Source organism: Chelonia mydas, chromosome 2 (genome assembly GCF_015237465.2).
Source record: "Chelonia mydas isolate rCheMyd1 chromosome 2, rCheMyd1.pri.v2, whole genome shotgun sequence".
Classification (NCBI taxonomy): domain Eukaryota; kingdom Metazoa; phylum Chordata; order Testudines; family Cheloniidae; genus Chelonia; species Chelonia mydas.
The window spans coordinates 33,882,254-33,905,389 of NC_057850.1; the positions used below are offsets into that span (position 1 = coordinate 33,882,254).

At 43.1% G+C, this 23,136-nt stretch overlaps 1 long non-coding RNA gene across 1 annotated transcript; it reads left to right on the forward strand.

Annotated features, from left to right (window-relative positions):
- Positions 1-6,694: 6,694 nt before the first annotated feature.
- On the forward strand, positions 6,695-17,560 carry LOC122464221. The gene is made up of 4 exons (XR_006288162.1): positions 6,695-6,747; positions 7,391-7,627; positions 16,487-16,588; positions 17,422-17,560. It is a non-coding gene; the product is annotated as an uncharacterized LOC122464221 (long non-coding RNA).
- Positions 17,561-23,136: the final 5,576 nt, after the last annotated feature.

Consider the following 23,136-nt stretch of genomic DNA (forward strand, 5'->3'; position numbering starts at 1 on the left):
CCCAAAGAGCCACTAGAGGAATTCTGGGTACAAAGCTTATGCCCTGAAGCTCCCCCCAGTTGTATTTTCCCCCTGTTTACCCATATATGAAGGAGGAGGGTTCCTTCTCCTCTGGGGCTTCTGTCCAACTGGAGCTCTGGATTAATTGTTCTTGCAGATACAGCAGCTTTGTTGCTGTTCTACCCCCTGTTTGCCCACAGATGGGATCAGAGAGCACTTTAGTCTCTAGAGTTTAAGGACTTACATGTTCATGGCATCTGCTATTTGCCTACTGTATACCTGTAGTTCTCTGAGGCAAGGACCCTGTCTAGGATTTAGCTTGCTGTTACTTATTGGTTTTACACCAAAACATACTGACAGCTAATTTCCTCATTTGGTCTGAGATTACAATAAAAAGAAGTCCCAAACATTCCTTAAGCCATTATTTATAGAACAGCAAATATTTTATAACATTAAAATCAATGAATGCTCAATATATTGCACATTGAACAATAGGTTTGGCTTGGTTTAAGCTCTAGAGCATGAGGGATGATATACCTTATACATTTCACATGAGATTTTCAAAGCTGCCTCTGAGATTTGGATTCCCATTTTTCATTGAAAGTTTCAGCCGTATATCCTCACTAAATATTAAAAAGAATTTGGCAACTGAAATGGTTAAAAACCATAGTGAGGGACATGTATTGGAAATATGCCTGTCCATGTGTTATGTGCTGAAGGAAGTTTACCTTTCTGGAACTACTGTGCTATGTAGCAGGTACTGGAAATATTTGTGTTTGTGTTAAGCTATTATGATACCCATAATGATGGAAATTTAAGCAAAATATGTTTTAATAACAACCTTAATTTGATTTTTTTAATTTCTTGTACGCTAAGCAGAATAGGAATTTGAAAGAGGGAATTTGAAATTGTTGCTATTTTCATTAAATTAGAAATCAGACTTAATGCAAAGAACAGACAGATTTTAGACATTCTAGATATGCAAAACCTATGCCGGTTTTCTGCTGATACAAGGTAAAGCAAAAAATGCTACAGGAAAAAATCTTGAATGGGAAAATTTTCCATGCATGAAAATGTAACTATAGTGGAATTTAACATTGGCAGCAAACATAAACCACCAGTGAAATTGCTTTTGATCTGAAAACATCTGTCTATGTCTGCAAAATCTTAATGAAAAACAGCCTTTTGTGTGTCGTCTGCGAGTGAAGCCTCTGTTCTAGACTCACTTTTTCCCTAGCTTAAATCAGGCCCAACAGACCAAACCAGAACACAAATGCCAAACTTCCCTCTACTTTGGAAAAGTTCCCTAACTGGATCTCTAAATCTGACCTGAATTATGTGACTCAACTCATCGCTTGTACAACTGTGGGCCTGATCTTGAGAGGTGATAGGCACCTACAGCTCTGACTTACGCCACATGAAGGCCTTAACTAATAGTTTTTCCTACCCCAATAGGCATTCTATGGATGTGTCCAGGTGAATACTGTATATAGGTGGAGTAACAAAGTAAAATAGGTAGGCAGATCATAATTACTTTCTATTTGCATAGTGATTGGAAAATGAAGAGACATGAAATTTATTATCACTGTAATTTGACCATAAGCATTGGGTTAACACCTTAAACCACTGAGAAAAATGCCAAGAGAATTTGAGTCAGTGCCTCTGTTTCATAGTTGTTCTTCTGTTCCTGGCCAAATTATTATATATGTAATAAATGGGGGGAGTGGGGAATGAATCTGGGAAGCCTAATACTAACGATTGCAAAACAAAAGGCTACACCTGAAGAGCTGAAATACAGTATTAGCGAATAAAAATAACATCTGCAGACTCCTTACACAGAAGCCAAGGACTTGAAATAGGTGAAATGTTCACTGATTACTTAGCTTGTATAGGAACAAACGCAATAGTTTAAAGAAACACACACTTTTTATGGATTAATCTGTCCATTCAGGTAAATGCACCCGTGAATATATTGTTATATGATCACAAGCTAAGGGCCAGATTTTCAAAAGGGCTCAGTTCCCAGCAACTCCCGTTGTGACATTTGTGGCCAGATTTTCAAAATAGCCATGCGGTTAATGTACTGAACTTTTTTCAAAATCTACATACTTTTTTTGTGTCAAAATGGGAGCTGCCCTACTTTGAAAATCTGGCCCAGGTACTGGGTGCTCTTTTCTTTTGAAAATGTGGGCCTAATCCAGAATCCATTGAGATCAATAGAAATGTTTCATTGACTTCACTAAGCTTTGGATTTGGCCCTAGATTCTGATATTTGGACCTGGACTCTGCTGGGCTATTGGACCTGCAGAAAAGTCACCAAGCTGCCACTCTGTGGGGTCAGCTTATTAATGGTAGGGAGAAATTAGGAACAGCAAGGCTTCCCAAGGTGCAGAACAGCCAAGAACTCTTTGGAGTTTTGGAGTGTGTTTGCAGCAGAGTAACTGTACTTGATGAATACTAAAGACAATAAGAGAACAGCATAACACCCATATGGAGTATGATATGTTCACTTCATAATTATTCCTCCTGTTTCCTTTGAAGCTTAGAGTATACAGTACTTATAGAGAGCTAAGGACAGACAGTACGGAATGTTCCTTGGCACCGTGTTGGAACATTCAGCAACGACTCAGAAGGAAGAGTTCCATGTATTGAATTAAATCTGATGAGATCACAGCTTAAGGGGGACATGACTGCACCCAACACATATTATGAAGACCTAAAAAAATCCACAGGATTACTCCAACCACACACACCTTCCTCAGCACTCATTGCCTGGAAGTCTGGAATGTATCAATGAGTTCACAGATTTCAAGGCTAGGATATAGAGAGTGCACTTTGCTTTTGCTGCCCCTACAGCATGAGTGACTGGTACGTATTACCATTGCCTAGGTCTTGCTCATAGCTCTTCCAGTATGTGCACAGCATGGGATTTAGCTTAGAAAGATCCATAGGGCTGTTTTCACATGAATCTCAGTTAAGTTTAATTGAAAACAACTGTTATTGGAAGACTGGTTGCAGCACTCCCACAGTCTTGAGGACCTAGTACTGGTAATATTAGGAAGTTGATTGCAGTTGTAGCTTTCGGGGCTGTTACGAGAACTTGGGAATTAACCGCACACTCGGTTATCTTAGGCTGGTATGACCCTGGCTGGACACAATACCTTAGGATCCTAAATTATTTAGGCATTTTTGAAAATGTTATTTTTTTTGTCTAGCATAAGATAATCAAGTGTATGGCCAGAAGGCAAACCACAACATACCGAATAAATGCAGGGGATACATTTTTTGATATTTGGTATTTGGGTCATGACTTTGAATGCGTTGCATGAAAATCCATACATTTTACCAAAATGTTGCAACTTGCTGCACACATTTTGCAATGCTGAAATTAAGTATTAGTGCACGTTACAGCCAGCAAACCCCCAATATCAAACACTGATTAACAGACCTTTAAAATATTTTGGTTTTTATTCTCCCTGTCCCTCCCCCCCAAGCTCCTTAAGAAAGACTAGAAGTGCAGAAACTCTGGTTGAAATTTGCAAGCCTAAACCCCACATAAGCCCCATTTTGAGGATTTAAGGGGCACAGAGGGCTTGTACTCACTAATTGTTTGATCACAGATTAAAGACCTCTAAATGAATTTCCGATCAAAGTGACTACTTGTAAAAATAAAACATTTCTATGGGATAGTTTCCACTGAGGATTTTTGTTTTCATGATTTCTTAATTTCTTCCAGAATTACCAAAACATGTAGCAATGTGCTTTGCTCACTATTGTATGAGAAGTCACTCAACACTCAGCAAATTGAATCCAAAGTCTGTTACCAATCTACTCCCATATCTACTACCCCAAGTGTTTCTGCAAGAGGGAATGTGATTTCTCACAGACACTGGAGAGTGCTGCTTAATAATTCATTCTAAAATTTAATTTCAAAGCTTGTAATCATTTAACTGTTTAAAATGGAATTAGTCACTGAAGCAAGCTGAGAGGAACCTAGAGTATTATTTAACACCCATTCATTTTACCTTCAGCTTAGTTTAAACACTGGATCAATTTCATGTTCAGTCACATCAAGGCACTGAAGTAATGGGCCTACTTCTACATTTGTTTTGGTTATTGCTGGATTAGGCACTTACATTATAAAGGGAACAGCTGTACATGGAAATATGGTTTGTGTACATACCACATGTATGAACATATAGTGCCTCCTTGCCATTAGCTCTCGCTTGACAGAATTTTCAACAAGTATGCTGTGTAATATTTGAGCTGTTTTGAACAGTACTAGTAGCAATATGGCTAGCATATAAGAGAAAGGGCTTGACTGTGACTTGAACTACATATCCATGCAGGGGCAACAGTTAACCTTCCCACTCTTGTACCTTATATCCCTATATGGACTTTGACCCTTGGTATTGGTATTGAGCATGATAGAGGACGTGAGCTCTGCATGCCCAATTTTTCCCTTCCAGTCAGGGGTGAAAGTAACTTAAAGGACTTACCGGTACTCCGGACTCCTGAGCAGGGAGCGTGGCCTCAACCGGACGAGGCGAGGCATTTAAATACCCAGGCCCTTTAAATCAATATTTAAAGGCCCCAGGGCTCCGGCTGCGGCTGGGAGTCCTGCGGCCTTTAAATCACCCCCAGAGCTACCAGCTGCAGAGGCAGCTGGGAGCCCCGGGGTTCAGGGGCGATTTAAAGGGCCCTGGGCTCTGACCGCTGCTACTGCAGCAGAGCTCCGGGCCCTTTAGATCACCGCCGGCGCACTGCCGCCGCTACCCCGGGGCTCTGGCAGCGGGACTCAGGTGGTGCTTTAAAGGGCCCAGGGGCTCTGGCCGCTGCAAGGAGCGACAGGGGTTCAGGGCGGGGGGGGACGTGCTTTAAAGGGTGCGGGGCTTCCCGCAGCGGCCGGAGTCCCTGGCCCTTTAAAGCGTGGCCGGAGCCCTGCCACCGCTACCCTGGGGCTTCAGCAGCAGGGCTTGGGGGGAGCTTTAAAGGGCCCCGGGGCTCCGGCCGCTGCATGGAGCCCAGGGCCCTTTAAAGCACCAGCCTGGGAAAGCCAGTCCGGTCCGGCAGGGCGTACTGGCTCTTGCCAGTATGCTGTACTGGACTGTACCAGCTTACTTTCACCTCTGCTTCCAGTGCAACTGGGCAGTGAGTGGGCAGAGCTTTGGATCCATCCTCAGTGTTCCAGCCAGTGGAGATGACCTGGTGTGGGTGGAGAGGGTTAATCATTTGCTTATGGTATAGGCCAGAAGCATACTCCTATCCCCTGGAGCTACAATTTTTTCCCCACAATGCTCCTGGAATGGTGAAGTCAGGCACTGTCCCTTCCTGTGGCACAATGTAGCCCAAGACTTACAGCGAATTTCTGTTGGAAAGGAAAGTATTGACAATGTTCTCAGAAAACAAACTGGTGGGTCAAACTTGCTTAGATTCAAGAGCGAAATCCTGCAGACTCTAACGGACCACTAATCATGTATGCTCGTAACAATGGACCAGCTCATTTGAATGGCGGGACTTGCCGTTCCTCACTAGGCCAGACAAAGATACTGTCTCTGAGATACATCTTTATATCTTCATTCAAACAAGTTAGTACTGCCCCTCTGACATAGGTATAGTAGTTACTGCCCCTTAAAGTGGCTAGTTATGACTCATCACCTTGTACATGTTGGTTTGATCAAAACATTTCTATTACATACTGTCATCCTGACCTTATCTTTCAGGAGGGTTCAGAGTGTTCCTGTTATCCTTGGGGAATGTTTTTGTATCATTCTTGATATCAGGATGTTCTGGTACCACTTGATATCGGGATGTGTTTGCGTGAGCACTTTGTGACTAGCACTTCTTAGGAATGTGTATTTCTGCAGTATCAGCTCTTTTCTTGCCAAATTCTGTGAGCAGGTCCTGTCTGATACCAGGCCTCTGACACAAGGGCTTATGTTTCAGGCTCTCTTCCTACTACACAGGCTTGCTAGCTGGAGCAGCCACTGGGGAGAAGCAATTAGACCCCAGGAATGAGTGATGCACAACTAAGAGACTGTTTGGGAGACAAGCTTGAAGGAAAGGACGGGGCATCCCCTGGAAGGGCGGGGAAAGGAGACAGTCCAGATTGAATTGGATTTGCTTTATGTAGTGGTATTTTTAGGGGCTGAACCCATCCAACCCATACAGAGGCTGAAGGGACAATTAGCTGGTGGGCCAGAGTCCTGCTATAGTTGGCACCAGAGGCAGAGACATTTTCCCCCCTGAGGAGACCTGTGGCCATGTTGGGACACCTAGAAGGGCCCCATGGAGGTGCTCCTCCTGGTATGGTTGGACAGAAAAACAGCAATGAAACCCAAGCAGATAGAAGAGCCTTGAATGGGTTCAGACCATGGACAATGGATACAGCAGAAGAAACACCTGGAGACAGTTGCTTTCTATTATGACAAGTCAGGCACCAAAAACCTGAAAAGTATAACAAGCCTGAGAGTCAGTGTAGCTTGATGATCACCCGCTCTGGCCCTGAAGGGGTTAAAACAGCCCTGGGAAAGGGCTGCCCCTGGGAGCCAATAGCCTAGACTGATTGGGGAAGCAGCCACAGCTGGGGCCACACCCCAATCAGGCCACAGCTGGCCCTATAGGTAGGAGCTAGGTAAGATTCTCTCTCTAGCTGTAGAGAGAGAAGGACCTGGCTGTCTGGGAGCTGAGCAGGGTACCTGAGAGGAGAACCCCCAGGCTGCAGGCCTTGCTGAAGGCCTGAAGCAGGTACTGGGGTTGCAGAGGAGCAGGGCAGACTAGGGTTAGGCAAAGGCAGCAGGCCCAAACCCTCCTTGCTGATGATGAATGGTTTACAGACTGCAGTCTGCCCCAGTGAGTGGGGCCTAGATGGTGACTGGCAGTAGCTACTGAGGTAAGGTGGGGATAGAGGGTGGGGATTCCCCAGGGAGGGGAGACCCAGAGACTGCAGGCGTACTGCAGAGGGGAGAACCCTGAGGTAAGGGGCACTGGGGTCTGGGAGTGACATGGGGGCCTGAGGTAAGTGGGACACCGGCGTGCAGAAGGCGTGCTGGAAGCTGGAGAGCTAATTCCAAGGATGAGCAGCAGGAGGCTCTGCACTGGTAAGTCATTGCCTCGCTACAGTCAGGTAAGGAATGGAATGGCGAACAGAAGACACCTGTAACAAAAGGCTCTCTCTGATAGGCCAGCCTGCTGAAAGAGTCAGAGGGCAGAAAGACACATTCTGTGGACATTTGCCATTTTAAAAACTCACTGTTAACTAAACCCAAGTGTTACCTATCTAGCCACCTGCCTCACTTAGCTTGTCTTGAAAATAAGACTATATAAAATATACTATTTATTTTGCTTCTAATTGATTTCTCCCTTTGTATTAAATCTTGTTTTTAACTAGACGGCTTCAGTCTCAGATTGTCTGTTTGAGAATTATCCACAGGCTGGCTGGGAGAGTTGAAACAACCTTTAACCTTTCAGAAGAGTCACTGAAATAAGAGATGTGTGGAGCCTATTCTGGCTGGGAGTATGGGTCAGAAGGACACCTTGTATAGAGAGGCCTCTTCCATAAACTGTCATTTGCAAGGCTGCCATGTAATGGATGCACATGAACAGAAATACATGAACAGAGTTTATGGTGAGTTTTATGTGACCACCCTCCCAGCAGGGAAATACTGGCTGCTGCTCTGTCTGACGCCTGATGTCTCAAGTCAGGCAGAGAGGTTGCTACAGGGTCATGTTGAGGAAATTCAATAAGGACAAATGCAAAGTATTCCACTTTGGAAGGAACAATCAGTTGCACACATACAAAATGGGAAATGACTGCCTAGGAAGGAATACTGCGGAAAGGGATCTGTCGGTCATAGTGGACCACAAGCTAAATATGAGTCAACAGTGTAACGCTGTTGCAAAAAAAGCGAACATCATTCTGGGATGTATTAGCAGGAGTGTTGTAAGCAAGACACGAGAAGTAATTCTTACACTCCACTCCGCTCTGATTAGGCCTCAACTGGAGTATTGTGTCCAGTTCTGGGCACCACATTTCAGGAAGGATGTGGACAAATTGCAGAACATCCAGAGAAGAGCGACAAAAATGATTAAAGGTCTAGAAAACATGATGTATGAGGAAAGATTGAAAAAAATTAGGTTTGTTTAGTCTGGAAAATAGAAGACTGAGAGGGAACATAACAGTTTTCAAGTACGTAAAAGGTTGTTACAAGGAGGAGGGAGAAAAATTGATCTTAACATCTGAGGATAGGACAAGAAGTAATGGGCTTAAATTGCAGCAAGGGAGGTTTGGGTTGGACATTAGGAAAAACTTCCTAACTTTCAGAGTGGTTAAGCACTGGAATAAATTGCCTAGGGAGGTTGTGGAATCTCCATCATTGGGGATTTTTAAGAGCAGGTTGGACAAACACCTGTCAGGGATGGTCTAGATAATATTTCGTCCTCCCATGAGTGCAGGGGATTGAATTAGATGACCTTTCAAGGTCCCTTCCAGTCCTATGATTCTGTGTTCAGGTTTGCCTACACATAGAATTATTTTGAAATAGCTATTCAGGAATAACTCCATGTGTAGCGTGTTGTAATAACGGGTCCTACAACCTGAAAATATAAATTCAACAAAAAGTGAATGAAAATTCATAAAGTATCACAATAACCTATAGCGATAAATGTTAACGAGAAACAGTGCAAAAGAGAGGAAAAGGCTAAATTAGTCTAAACAGAAAGGTGTACTAATATAACTCAAAGACTGTATTAAAATCAGTCTTGGTAAACAAAAGTATGGGACCAAAAACCAATGAACCAAAATTAGTGTGTCAGAAATTAGGCCTAATTTGTGGAGAAAATAATGAGGGGAAGGGCTATTTAATCCCAAAATTCCCTCTTGGGGTCCTCAAAGATATATGGGGAGGGGGGAGAATCTGGCTACTTCAATGCTGGCTGATGGAAAGGAGAAGATGCAAATGCTGGCTGTCTCAAAGAAAAGAGAAGGGGAAGGAGTGAACTTTACCATCATGACTGCCACCTCCACTATCTCCTGGGACCCCAGAATCCTGTGTGACACTATTGTGCCTTGTTTGTCTTAATCCTGAGATGTCCTGACCAGGCTAGGCCAGAGAGAAGAATCCAGATGATCCCACCAGCTCCAGCTAACTCCTGAGCATCAGGGATGTGAGACTTTGTGTTATTTTCCTTCCCTGCTTTATTTCTTGTCTTTTTCCTTCTGTCTAATAAGAGTCTGGCTTAGCTGCTCAAGACTGTATTTTGCACCACTGCTGTAAGCCTATGACCAGAAAGGCAGCTAAATGCAATCACCTAAACAGTCTGTTGCTGGTACGAGTTTGCCAGGTCTCAGTGTAGCTGTTAAAACTGTGCTGTGCCTCTCTTTTCCCAGCAGTAAGGTTGTAAGTGAGAGTCAATTCCAAAGACAGAAAGCTGCATTTTCTATCATTCCTGTTCTTTTCTCTCCCCTCGTGTGTGTTTGTCTTGTTTTTGTCTTCTAGAAAACAGAATCAGACTTCAACAAGAGTAACAATGACATCTCCAGCCCATCTCAGTTAACTTCTTCACTCTTCCCCAAAAGGACAGTTATTACCATCAGAGAAGGGGGCTTCCTTCTAAAATCTTAACTCACTCACTCATCTTTAACTTTATTTAAAATGACTAACATGGAAGGTAGGAAACCTGCACACACAGAAAAATGACAAAGTACTCCTCCAGCTGACAAAGTGTCCATGGGTTCCAATAGACGCCACAATGTGAAGAGGCCTACCAGTCCCTGTGGGTTTTAAATAATAGATTTCCCAGTGGACAGTAGGTTGATTTCAAACAATGCAAAAGTGATTAACATGAAACGTGCTTAGTTTTCAGTTACTCAATGGTACTTTGCCTGGAGTCCTGCAACACATTCAGCTTGGTATGGCTTTGTCAACCAGGAAGAAAGTGCAGGCAGACAATGAGCATTGATACTAAGGAGACAAAATAAGGCTAGTTTAGTATTTCCTTTTGTTCAGGAGATCTGTGATCTGATCTTATTTGCCTTCTCTTTATAATTCCTGAAAAAAGTACAAAAAGTATTCTTCTCTTGTGATTAATCTTAGAAGTCACCTAATGCCTTTATAATTCATGAAGAGTTGACATTCAGCTTAAGAAAGACTTTTCAAGATCCCTTATGTGAAAACTGTCAGCTAGTGTATGAGAGCATCCTATAAAGAGGGAGACAGCCAATTATGAATCACTTTCCTATGTTTTGTTTTGTGTATTGGAAGTCAAGTTCCTAAGCTTGTATCTTCTAAATTAAAGGTTTTGCAGACAAATATTTTCAGTTAAATGTAGTGTGACGGGGCAAGGCCAGATGGCTATAGAAAAGTAGTGGGAGATAGATATATTAGCTCCAGGCTAAACAAATCCCTGGTACCAGGATAAGTGAAATGGCAGCTGCTCCTGGTCAATTAACACACTTGGGGCCAATTAAGAACTTTCCAGAAGGCAGGGAGAATGCTAGGTTGATTGGGACACCTGAAGCCAATCAGGGACTGGCTGAGACTAGTTAAAAGCCTCCCAGTTGGTCAGGTGGATGTGGATGTCAAGAGCTGTGGGAGGAAGTTGCGCTGTTGGAGAGACTGAGCAGTACACACCATAACAGGCACAAGGAAGGTGGCCCTGAGGTAAGGGTGAAGTGGAGCCTGAGGAAGTGGGGGCTGCTGTGGGGAAGTAGCCCATGGAATTGTACGTGTCATGTTGCTAAAAAGTCAGCTACCATAGCTGATACTATTAGGGTCCCTGGGCTGGAGCCTGGATTAGAGGGTGGGCCCGGGCTCCCCCCCCTTGGCCCTGCCCTGATTAATCACTGAGACTGGGAGACAACCGAGACTGTGCAAGGAAGGATAACTTCTCCTCACCTCCCTCGCTGGCTTATGATGAAAATGGCTCAGTAGACTGTGGCCCTTGCCTCTAGAGAGAGAAGGGTTACATGGAGGGTCACAGTGAGCCGCTGAGGCTAGCAAAATCTGCCAGGAAACATGGGACCCACAGAGACAACAACAGAGCTTTGTCACAACTGGTGTCAGAAGGGGAATTTCGTTCACAGCGTGGCAGAAAAAAGGTTTTTAAGAAAAGTGCACTGGGGTTTTGGATTTTTTTTTGTTTTGGTTTGTTTGCTTTGTACCACAATGGAGGAGGTGGAAAGAGCTCTGGTACAAGCCATGGCAGCCCAGCGGGAAGCCACCCAGGTTCAGGCAATGGCGCAACAGGAGTCTATGCGGCTACAAGCAGGAAACCAATCAATTATTGATGAGCCAGGTGACCCAAAATCATGCCCTCTTGAGAGAGGTGGTAGACCAACTGAAGATCCTCACCACCCAGGCCTGGGGGTCCGACGGGATGAGAACCCTGAGAGCCACTGGTTGTCTGCCAAAGATGACATCAGGAGATGATGTAGAGGCATATCTCCTCTCATTCGAAAGGACTGCTCAGCGTGAGGCATGGCCCCAGGAGCATTGGGCCAGCAGTCTCTCCCCCTTTTTGTGTGGAGAGGCCCAGAAGGCCTACTTTGACTTGCCTGCCACGGATGCCACTGACTACCTGTCTGAAGGCATCCGATGAAGTGAGCTGTAGCTCATGAAAGCTTATGCTCAAATAAATTGGTTAGTCTCTAAGGTGCCACAAGTACTCCTTTTTCTTTTTGTCTGAAGGCAGAGATCCTAGCACAATCAGGGGTGACAGCAGTGGTAAGGGCCCAGAGGTTCCATGAGTGGAAATAGCAGGAGAACAAACCCCCAAGGTCCCAGCTATTCAACCTCATACACCTCACATGGAAGTGGTTACAGCCTGTGGTGTGCAGCCCAGAGGAGATTTTGGAGACCCTGGTCATGGACCATTACATGTGGGGACTGCCGCCAGATCTCCGCAAATGGGTAGGCCAGAACAATCCATCCACGTACGACGAGATGATCAAGCTGGTAGAAAGACTGACAGCCAGGGAACTGACCTGACTACCCAAGGAAGGCCCCTTTCGAAGCAAGCACCCGACCTCAACCCTGGAAGGTTGGGCAGCCAAACCCCTGGGGAGTCCTAGGTGGAAGAAGGGGGGGCTGAAAACCAGCAGGGACCCCAGAAGGAAGGGATGGGCCTGCGTGGGGGGGAACCCCAGAACTAAACCCCCCTTACCCCCGGGATAGGGGAGTGATTAAAAGCAATTATAGATGTTATGCGAGTGGGGACACCTAGCAGCACAGTGTCCCAGCACCAAGGAGCCTATGCAATGTAACTTGGGGGATTGGGAGGTCCCATGCTCCCTTATCCACCTTGCGGGGGTCACATTAGCCCCACATAATTACACCAGGCCAGTGAGGATAAATGGAGCAGAGACTACAGCGCTTGTGGTCCCTGGGAGTGCTATCACCCTCATATTGGGTAAGCTGGTAAAAAGTAGTCAGCTGCTACAAGCCAAACACATAGCAGTGACATGTGTGCATGGGGCCATGAGCCATTACCCCACCAGCCCGGTGGAGATAGAGGTTCAGGGGAACCCCATTGAGGTGACCATGGGCGTAGTTCCTAAACTCCCATATCCTGTAGTCATTGGGAGGGACTATCCAGGGTTTGATAATTTACTCCCCGCAGAGAGGCTGGAGGGAGGTGGGGACCCTGAGGACAGTGACTCGTCATGGGGGGGAATGTCAACCCCTGATTTTCACTGAGATTTCTTGGGATCTGTTCTCAGGCCCCCGAAAGACTTGAAAGATAAAAAAAAGAGGAAGTCCGCGAAGGCATTGGGAAATCGGATCCTGACCCAGGGCCAGAAGACCTCCCTAGTAGGCAGATGGTCGCAAGCAGCCAACAGAGAAACTTCCACCACAGAAGGTGAGCCAGAGGCTGCCCCCAGCCATGATGGCGGTGAGCTGTTGGAAGAGGCAGAAGCTGGCCCCTGGTAGCTTGGGCAGGTTAGCCCCAGGAGAGAGACTTTCGGGTGGGACCAGGAGGAGGACCCCAGATATGATAACGCCAAGAAAGAGGTGGATGAGATGGATGGGAAGATCCGGAGTCCCGGACCTTACTTTATAGTGAAGAAAGATCTCCTGTACTGCGTGGTGCAAATGCAGGAGCAAGAGATACAACAACTTCTGGTGCCACGAAAACATCAAAAAGCCATATTGAGTCTCTCCCACAGTCACCTGTTTGGAGGACACCTGGGGTAGAGAAAACCCAGACATGGATCCTGTGGAGGTTCTTCTGGCCAGGAGTACATGAAGATGTCTGGCGATACTGCACCTCTTGTCCAGAGTGTCAGTTAAATAGGCCTCTTTTGATACCTCTTCCAATAATAGAGATTCCTTTCAAACGGATAGCCATGGATCTGGTAGGGCCCCTAGAGAAGACGGCTCGGGGCCACCAACATGTGCTTGTTGTACTGGACTATGCAACTCGGTACCCAGAAGCTGTTCCCCTACGCAACACAGCTTCCAAGACAATAGCTAAGGCACTGGTACAGATCTTTGCCCGGGTTGGGCTACCCAAGGAGATATTGACTGATCAAGGGACACCTTTCATGTCCAAGTTGATGAAAGATCTCTGTTTGTTGCTCCATGTACAAGCCCTGCGGTCCTCTGTATACCACCTGCAAACAGATGGCCTTGTGGAAAGTTTCAGTAGGACCCTCAAGGCCATGATCAGGAAAGTGGTGAGCCGGGATGGGAAAGATTGGGATACCCTATTGCCTTACCTCATGTTCGCCATCCGGGAGGTTCCGCAAGCCTCCATGGGTTTCTGTCCGTTTGAACTACTATATGGGCACCACCCCTGGGGCATATTGGATATAGCCAGAGAAGCCTGGGAAGAGGAACCAGTTCCCAGAAGGAACATAGTTGAGCATGTACTGCAGATGAGAGATCAGCCTGAGTTACACCCATTGTACGGGAACACTTGGAGAGCACAGGAGACCCAACAAACCCATTATAACCACCAAGTGAAGCTTCGACGGTTCCAACCAGGGGATCGGGTGATGGTACTGGTGCCCACAGCAGAAACTAAACTGTTGGCCCAGTGGCAGAGACCCTGCGAAGTAATCAAAGCCGTGGGAGAGGTGAACTACAAGGTGCGGCAGCCAAGCCACTGGAAACCGGAGCAAATTTACCATATCAATCTTCTAAAACCTTGGCACGATCGAGAGGCATGCTTAGTCATGCAGGAGACCTTTCCCCAGGAAGATAACTTACATGAGCAAGTGAGGATATCATCCGACTTGATGCGATCTAAAAGATCGAGGCAGCCGACATGATTAATTGCAACTGAGATGTATTCTCTACAAAACCAGGGCGGATGACTGAGAGCTATCACCATATCCGCACGATCCCCAGAGCCAAGGTAACATTGAGACCCTACTGAATCCCAGCAGCCAAAAGAGAAGAAATCAAGGCCGAAGTAAAGAAAATATTACAATTAGGGGTTACTGAAGAATCTTAGTCAAAACGCAAAATTGTTAAGAAATGACCTGCCCTATTCTTGCAAATTTTGATTGAATTAGCTGATATTTATTATTTTATTCACTGTTAGATGATAGAATCAATATTTTTAAAATCAAAATCAGCACAGCAATAATGAGTTTATCTGGAGCAAGGAACAAAAGTCATTTAAAAGGCAAACACTTAAAACATGTATTGTTTCAATATTGGCTAATTGTGCATTTTATTGGTATAGAAACTAGCACTTTTTTCTTGCCCATAAGTTCTGGGTGACGTTTTGTGAAGCTTGCGTACCCTCTGTGGCAAAGTACCTTGTTCTGCTCAGTAGACTCAGTCCTTTTTAGCCTTGGAGACACCGGCTTGGGCAAGGCAAATCATTACAGGTAGCATAGGGTCCGGTTATTCCTTTCCCTGATCTGTCCCTTGTGCTTGCTTCTGGGGAGGGAGTGCAGCCTCCCTTCCTGGAAGGGATCTGTCTCTTGCTGCCCTTAGCCTCCTGGCAACTTCTCTCACTCTGTCACACCCCCCCCGCCCTCCAGCAGTTGGAACCGGCTGAACCTAATTAGCTCCCTAGCAAACCTCATTTCCCCGTGGCTTTCCTGAGTGGACAGGGAGAGGCCTTTTAATCCCCAGGGACTAATTACTACACCTCCCTTTTTTGTAACTGTTTGTCCTGGGTTTACCACACCTCATACTTCATGAGGTGTACACATCAATAGATAAAATAGCCACGCATCCCTAGCAGCGGATTCTAATCTCTAATGTACCAGAGTAAAATAGGAGTAACTTCACTGAAGTTAATGCACCTGGGCCTGTGTAAAACTGCTGTGGAAGAGAACCTAGTACCTAGATTTTTAAATGTCAGTTACACTGGTGACATGGATTAATTTAGTGTCTCCTGTAGCCATGATATGGGAAGCAATTATTTCTAAAAAGGAGACAGGTGTTAACAGTAAATCCATTGTGAAACTGCAAGATAGGGATGAAAGGAAGAGCTTGTGTCACTACTGTGATGTGTCTTACCAAAGAATAGAGTTAGTAGGCCAAATTCTTTGCTAGTGTGGCTCCACTGAAGTCATGCATATACACCAGCAGAGAAGTGGACTCTGTCAATTGATTTAAGGTTAAAGCAGGCAGATCCTCAGCTGAGGTAAATGACCATCACACCAGTGGAACACAGACAGTTTAAACCAGCTAGAGCTCCAGAAGTATCTTAACTGTTAGAAAATCTCGTATTGGCTCAGAATTCTCAGGGGGCCAATTTGATTCTCATATCCGAGAACAAAATTGGCATATTTAATAATAATGAATAATAATTGTATAACACTTACCTTAATGCCTTACATTGGCAAATTGCTTTCTAAATATTAACAAATGTATCTCATTGAGAATAGGACCAAATATAAAAAGAGCAAACAATCATATACGTGTTCTAGATTCAGATGGTGGAAATATACCTGTGGCTATTCAACCTTGCCATACTATAAGTAAGAACACTGCTTTTTAGAAGTGTCCCCAGTTGCAGGATTTCAAATAACCCAAGCTGTAAGAGCATGAACTGTTATGCAGTTTTATCTAGCAACTTGATAACATACAAAAGGGGTCATCGGAGAACATACATTGCTGGGAGATGCCACTTTGTTCACCTGGTTCATCAGCCAAATTCTTGAATGAAAGATCTGATAAAACATTTCATAGTTCTTTATTCTTCAGTCAATTCTCCCCTTTGATAAAAATATCCAGATAATGTAAAGGGGCAAATTGTGCAGTGAGTCAGTAATATGTTGCAACTACTAAAAATAACAATTGGTGAGTAACATTTCAAGAAGCTTGAATCTAAGGAATGGTAGCAAAGAGCAACTAACTGAATATGGGCATCACATTAGTAGTTTGAATTTATATATTACAAAAATCTGTTATTTTGCCTTTAAATATATCTGACTTGAACCAAGTTGGTTTCTTAGCATATTTTATACATAGTGGTTTAATATCTGATTTGTTTCAAGCTGTTCCTTATATTAAATTCACAGTTTGGTACCTGTATGGATACGAGGGGAACCAATGCTGAGGATATATTTGTAGAAAACAAAACCTACTCTAAGGAACAATTTTCATCTATTTATATAGACAAGGTCAGTTGAACAGTCATATTTATCCTATCTCGTAATACAAGAAAAGAAAACATGAAGGCAGCATATTTACATGGCAGATGGACAGACCGACAGATGCCAGCCAGCCATTGGAACTCACTGCTGCATGGCAGAGGCAAGGAGTTTAGACAGACATTTTTTTTTAAAAGAACATTTATATGAACAAAAAATGTCAGCAGCTACCATAACTAGGACATTTTTTATGAGAGATTAACCCCCAAGGCACCCATATATGATGGTGATCATGATGGTAAAAGAACCCAGATAGATCGTGCCCATATGTTTCAGAACATAAGCTAAGCACGGATCTCTTGGGGCTAGGAAGAAGTGTCTTCATAGACATATTATTGTATAAGAGTTTAATATTGGGGTTTCTCTCTGACATATCTGGCAATGGCCACTGTCAAAGACAGGATGCCAAATTAAAATGTACCATTAGTCTCATCTTCATATGGCATTTCCTACATTCCTAAAGATTTTTGGACTGTGTATTTACATTTTCTCTCTCAGGTTTTATATTAGAAGTGATAGCAAAGAACAAATGAATGAAATGAATAGAACCTTTTTAATCATACAGAATAGGAAGCAGGGTGTATATTTTCCAAGTACACTAAACGGTCTTAATATTAACTGCAGACCAATTCACTGATGTTTTCATGTCAGTAAATCCCACTAGTAAGGAAAAATACTGCTTAGTTAAACCTACCTTTGTATCAGTCAATGTTAAAAGATTAACAGTAAGAGAAGAAGAAAACATCCGTAATGCTGCCTCACTAAAATAACTTTTCAGACCAGTGTGATTTTTTTCCCCCCAGCTCAGCTTCTGCAAAACCCCAGAGTACTGTGGGAACATGCTTTCACCAGCCTCCATTCTTCTTCCAGCTTCTGATTCCAAAGAAACCCCCAGGAAAGAAACATAAAAATGAATCCTTTTATTATCGCACTCCAATCATTAGGGCTACTGTGCAACTTACTGTTAGCATATCTCTACTGTGAGCATTTCAAGCAAGGTATGTTCTCTGTCAGTAGGGAAATGTCCTTGTAGGCTGCTTCCCTTTGAACTAAGCCCACCCTTGGAAAACTTCTCTTATACTGCTAGTGTATATGACTCTGACCCAAGAATCCCTTAATGCCAACTGGCAAGGGGGTACAGGAATATCTTGTTTCTGGTGGGTACATTCAGGTTCACCAAAGAAGTCATGTGAGGTCTTAAATAAAAGCCCAGGGTCACACTGGTCATCAATATCATTGGGAAATGTGCCTACAAATACTATGTGAAGAGTTTATGTTTATATATGGAAAATATGGTTTTAGTGTCTGTAACAAGGCTGGGATGAAAAAACAGGTTTTCCTTCAGACAGGGGGTCAGAAATGTATCTCTTTGTCAGCATGTAAATTAAGCATTGTAAGCTAACACAATGGATGCCCATTTATACGTGAACTCGGAAGTTAGCAAAGACATGTAAAGTCAATCAGAAAGGAGCACACAGGAAAAACAAACCATGAGTGGTTATCCTGGCTGTGTGCAAAGACAATAAACACTGGAATATATCTATGACCCAAAAAAGACACCCCATCATCCTACACATAAGTAGTAAATGGGCAGTGCATATACATTCATGAAAACAGGATCTCAGCCAACCTTGGTAGAAAAGCCATTGCAGACATTGGGTGAGGTAGAGCTTTTTAGACAGGAGGTTAACCTGGTAAGTTTTGTCTGTAGAAAGCATGTTATGATTTTGTTTTACATGTTATCATTTGTTTCCAATATACTTCCTCACTATCAATTGAATCTTAGATATATTTCTTATGAAAATGAGAATAAGTTTATTATCAAAGTGCTGTGAGATTCAGCAAAGTGCTGATCCTGAGTTGAATCATGCAAACTAGTGTGCATACTGTTCCTTTGTGGACAGCAGACCTGGTATTTCTGTGAGTGTTCGATGGATAGATAAGGAGGCTGGACACTATAGGGGAACACTTCAATGGGACTCAGGGACTGGAATATTAACCTGCAAGGCAAAGTAAGGGCTGGCATTGCCCAGAGGACAGTATTTGAATGGCTAACAGGCTGGTGGTGGTAGGGAGCTAACTCCCTCACACTAGCGGTGAGGATAACAAGATGACTCGCAGTCCTAGGTACCTCAAGAACCACCACAATGACATCACTTGATCTGGTGTTCTTTCTATCCATTAATCCACCTGGAGATCTGCAGCTCTGGCTGACCCCTCCTCCACCACTTCAGATGCCCAGCCCCTAGGCCAGATGCAGCTCACTTGATCTATTCGTGGCCTGCACAACATTCAGTTTCTGCAAAATCTAAGTTTAATTTTTTTTTACAGAGAATGTTTTTAATGCATATGCTTGTGAAGGAAACCTTCCAAGCATGAACCATGCGTAAATGATGCAGTGTTTCCTTCCTGAGCCTAATACAGAGTTAAACTTCTCTGTCCCCATTACTTTCAACTAGATATTAACACTCACATCTGACGATAGATATTTAAACTGCCAATCAGTTTTTAGAAAATTGATCATTTTTTCACTAGGTGTCATAATTTTAAATAGTGCCACTGTGTCCCCAGGAGATCTGACATTTTGCTGATGCTTCCCCCTCCAGGGTAGCGGAGCATGACACAGAAAAATGCAGTTTACATGGGCAAAACATAGATTGTCAAAAGATTCTTAATGCATAATACAATACACTGTTCAATTGGCAGCTTCCTATCTGATTTAATTTCATTTATATCTGAAATTCTCCCAGTGCTTTAGTCTTTATTGTAATTGGATGCAGTTCTTAGGCTTTTTGATATAATGTGATGGAACAGATTTTCTTTAAGTCACTGAATTTATGCAAGCAAAACAAAATATTTTACATTCAGAAGATTTTATCCAAACATGCTGGATTCCCAGAATACAGTTCAAGATTAAAATCCCAGTTAAATATGTGCCAAGGGCAAATTAAAACTGGCTTGTTCAGTTCTCCTTGTAGTTAAGGATGTTTGGCATAAACATTAGTTATAATATAAAGTACTGTACATATCCTGAGGTTCTGGGAGGGAGTCTAGCTGAGCTGCATACTGCAGGATCTGTCTCTTTATACACTATATATATTAGTGTCTACAATTGTTAAGCAAAATCCTCCTGATATATATTATCTGATCGAGAGGAAGTCTCAAGATCCCCCTTTAGTGGGTAGGCAGGTTTGTATGGCCTTAATAAGGTAAATACCACGCCATAAGAACAAGAGAACATCACCTCAGTGAGAAACATTACGAAAGGATAAAATTTAATCCAGCAAACAATAGCACAAATCACAACAGCATATCATAATATAACTAGCTACTGACAGTTTAAGACTACTCAATAGCAATGTTTCTCAAGGTAACGTATTTGTTCAAATGCTGCAATTTTTTTTACTGCATTCTGGATTAAACAATAGATTAATCTGTACCTGGTGCTTACCCTTGAATTTTGCTAGGTATTGAATTGTTGCTTCAGATTTCTTGCCCAGAAACATCGGCGGAAGCATGTGGAAAAGACTTTCAACTCCTACCCTGGGAGATGAGAATTTTTCTGTTATATAAGAGTTCTTTTTTCTCTTGGCTTCAGGAATGCCTTTGACCTCAGCTTTTACATCTACTAACAGTACAATTATTGTGCATCCACCAAGCAGATTAAGGCCGAGCTTCCTAGGTATTATGATATCCCGCTCCACATGAGGATCTTTGTGCCAATGCCTTCTGACAGCCATTTTTCTAATCATTGTGATGCATTTTCTCCTTCAACAACCTGAAGTCCCCCCCAAGTATTTGGATTCTATGGGTTCTAGTGTAACGTTTCTAGCAATCCAACATAGCTATTTAATGCCTCATTACGCTGCATGGATGCATTTTGGGTTTTAATACAGTGCTTTATATTCAGGTGCTTTGAATTTTAAATCAGTATTACTTAGAAATAATTGTAGTAACATGGTACTCCTAGGTTTCAGAGTAACAGCCGTGTTAGTCTGTATTCGCAAAAAGAAAAGGAGTACTTGTGGCACCTTAGAGACTAACCAATTTATTTGAGCATAAGCTTTCGTGAGCTACAGCTCACTTCATCTGACGAAGTGAGCTGTAGCTCACGAAAGCTTATGCTCAAATAAATTGGTTAGTCTCTAAGGTGCCACAAGTACTCCTTTTCTTTTTATGGTACTCCTAGTTGTTCATATGCAAGGCCTAATTACACATTGCCCATCCATCAGGATTCCGTACTTCCCTGTCTTTGAGCCTTTTAAGTGAATTTAGTGCAAATGAAAAAATGCCAGGATGCCTGACAGCCCTGTGGATTGAAGCCCTTTTTCCATGAGACAGTGGCAAGACAGGTTTTCCCACACTGAAAAGAATATGTCTCAGAATATTATCTCTTGAGATGAATGGTTCATTCAGCCTCCATCTGTATTCACTCCTTTGCCTTTCCGCTAAGCTGGCCACCCAGCAGCATAATTAGAGCTGAATGAATACTGCAAAAAATATTTGTAAACATTTCTTTAATGAATTCACTTCAGCTGTGTTCATGTCAGGAATGGCTGATTCTGAGGAAATATTATAGATTTTGAGGAGACTAAATTTTGAATTTGTAATCATAGTTGCTCTAGAATTGCAATTCTAACTTACATTTCTTATCCAGTAAAGGAACAGACCTACACCACGTGACTTTTGTTTCCATTCAAAATTGCTTGAACTGTGGATATCAAATACCCAAAACAATATACACAGTGAAGTATTTGCTGGTAGGCCATAGGCTGAGATTTGTTCACATAAAACAATATTGAATAACGAAGAATTTTGTGGAAATCATTAGCTATTTGTAGACTGTTCTTTCCTCCACACCATGTGCCTGGGACCAGGATCAGAGCCATAAAGGTCCATGCCCTGTCATATGACAGGGGTCCCTATTCATCATCCACTTTTTTCCAATACCAAGGGTGGGTTGGACTAACTTCTGCTGGTTTCTTGGCTTCATACCTAGACTAACAGCCACCTGAAGTCTAAGCCCATTTTGCAGATGGGGAACTGAGGCCCAAAGAAGTTAAGTGCCTTGCCCAGAGTCATACAGAAAGTCCACTGCAGAGCAGGAACTTGAACCTATGTCTCCGGCAAGCACCCCAACCACTGCACCATTCATCCTCATCATTGGTGGTCATAGCAGTCACAAATCTAAATCTTAAAGAGTGTTTGTCCTCCAAACTTGGCAGTTGCAGTGAGTGGAATAGAAATCCTTGTACAGACTTAGCCTGAACAAATAGAAATGCAGAGAAGCACAAAGGGGAGTGACCCAGCCGCTGTTCCAATAACATGAAAGCACATTGAGAAGTAACTCCACTCACCTTTAAGATTCTGAGTGATTAGCCTACTTCACTATCCAGGCAGGGACTACACTAGTTCCTTACAGCAGTCAGCAAAAAGGTTTGCAGACACTCTAAAATAAGATGGGTTTGGTTAGCTGACTTTCAGTCACAGCAATTTAACTTGAATGCAGGCTGAGAGTTAACTACTACAGCTCCACAAGCAGCAGAAAATTACATTGCGTGTGATGCAAACTCCCTTACTTTCTGCTGACTCACAATCCATATTGAAGGATGATTCATACCATGTCTCTTTTGAGCAATATTTCATCTGTATTTATATTTTGCACCAGGCAAGGTCATTAGGACACCCTCCATGAATTTGGAAATAAGGCCATGTAAAGACACACAGTAAGCATGTAAATCGCCTTCCTTCAAGTGGGTGCAGAGCATTCCTACATGCCCTAATGCACCTGCATGAACCAGGTCATGATTTAGGTCAAAGTAATTACAATATGACTTTGTACTTTTTAAACCATCACAATGTTCCCTTGTACTCCCCCGCACGCCCCGCCCCCCATCTGTCTATATCCTGTATCTCTTATCTTAGACTGTAAACCCCCCGGGGCAGGGAATGTCTTTTTTGATGAATGTTTGTACAACATGCCTTAAGATGCACAACATAGGATAGATGAATGGTTGTGGTTTACTTTTCAGGGATATTCCTTTACAAATAAAGGAGAAGTCATAAAAAGCATGCCTCTGGGCTTCCACATAGAACATGGCAGAAGATGGTCTTTATTATTTCAAGTCAACAATTCTAGCAGTGCAACTCAAAATTCTATTTACTTTCTCCACAGGGATTCTCTTATTTGATAAAAATAGCTTCCCCCCACAGTTATTTTAACTTCTTGTTCTACTCTGTTAATTTATTAGAAATCCCAGCATCCTGTGTGTTTATATTACAAAAAAAAACAAAAAACAAAAGACAAGGGCTTGCCACTTACACTGAGGAAGCTTCAGGGACAGGGTACTTGTTAGGACATCTTTTTCTATGAGCTTATCAGCTTTTTTTTTTTTTTAAACACAAATAGCATTTTGAATCATTACAGTCATTACAGTCCACTCTATCAGCCTTTAAGTCATATTGACTATGATTTGAACCAAAGTTAATGTTTTCACTTATTATTGTTTCTTGCCACA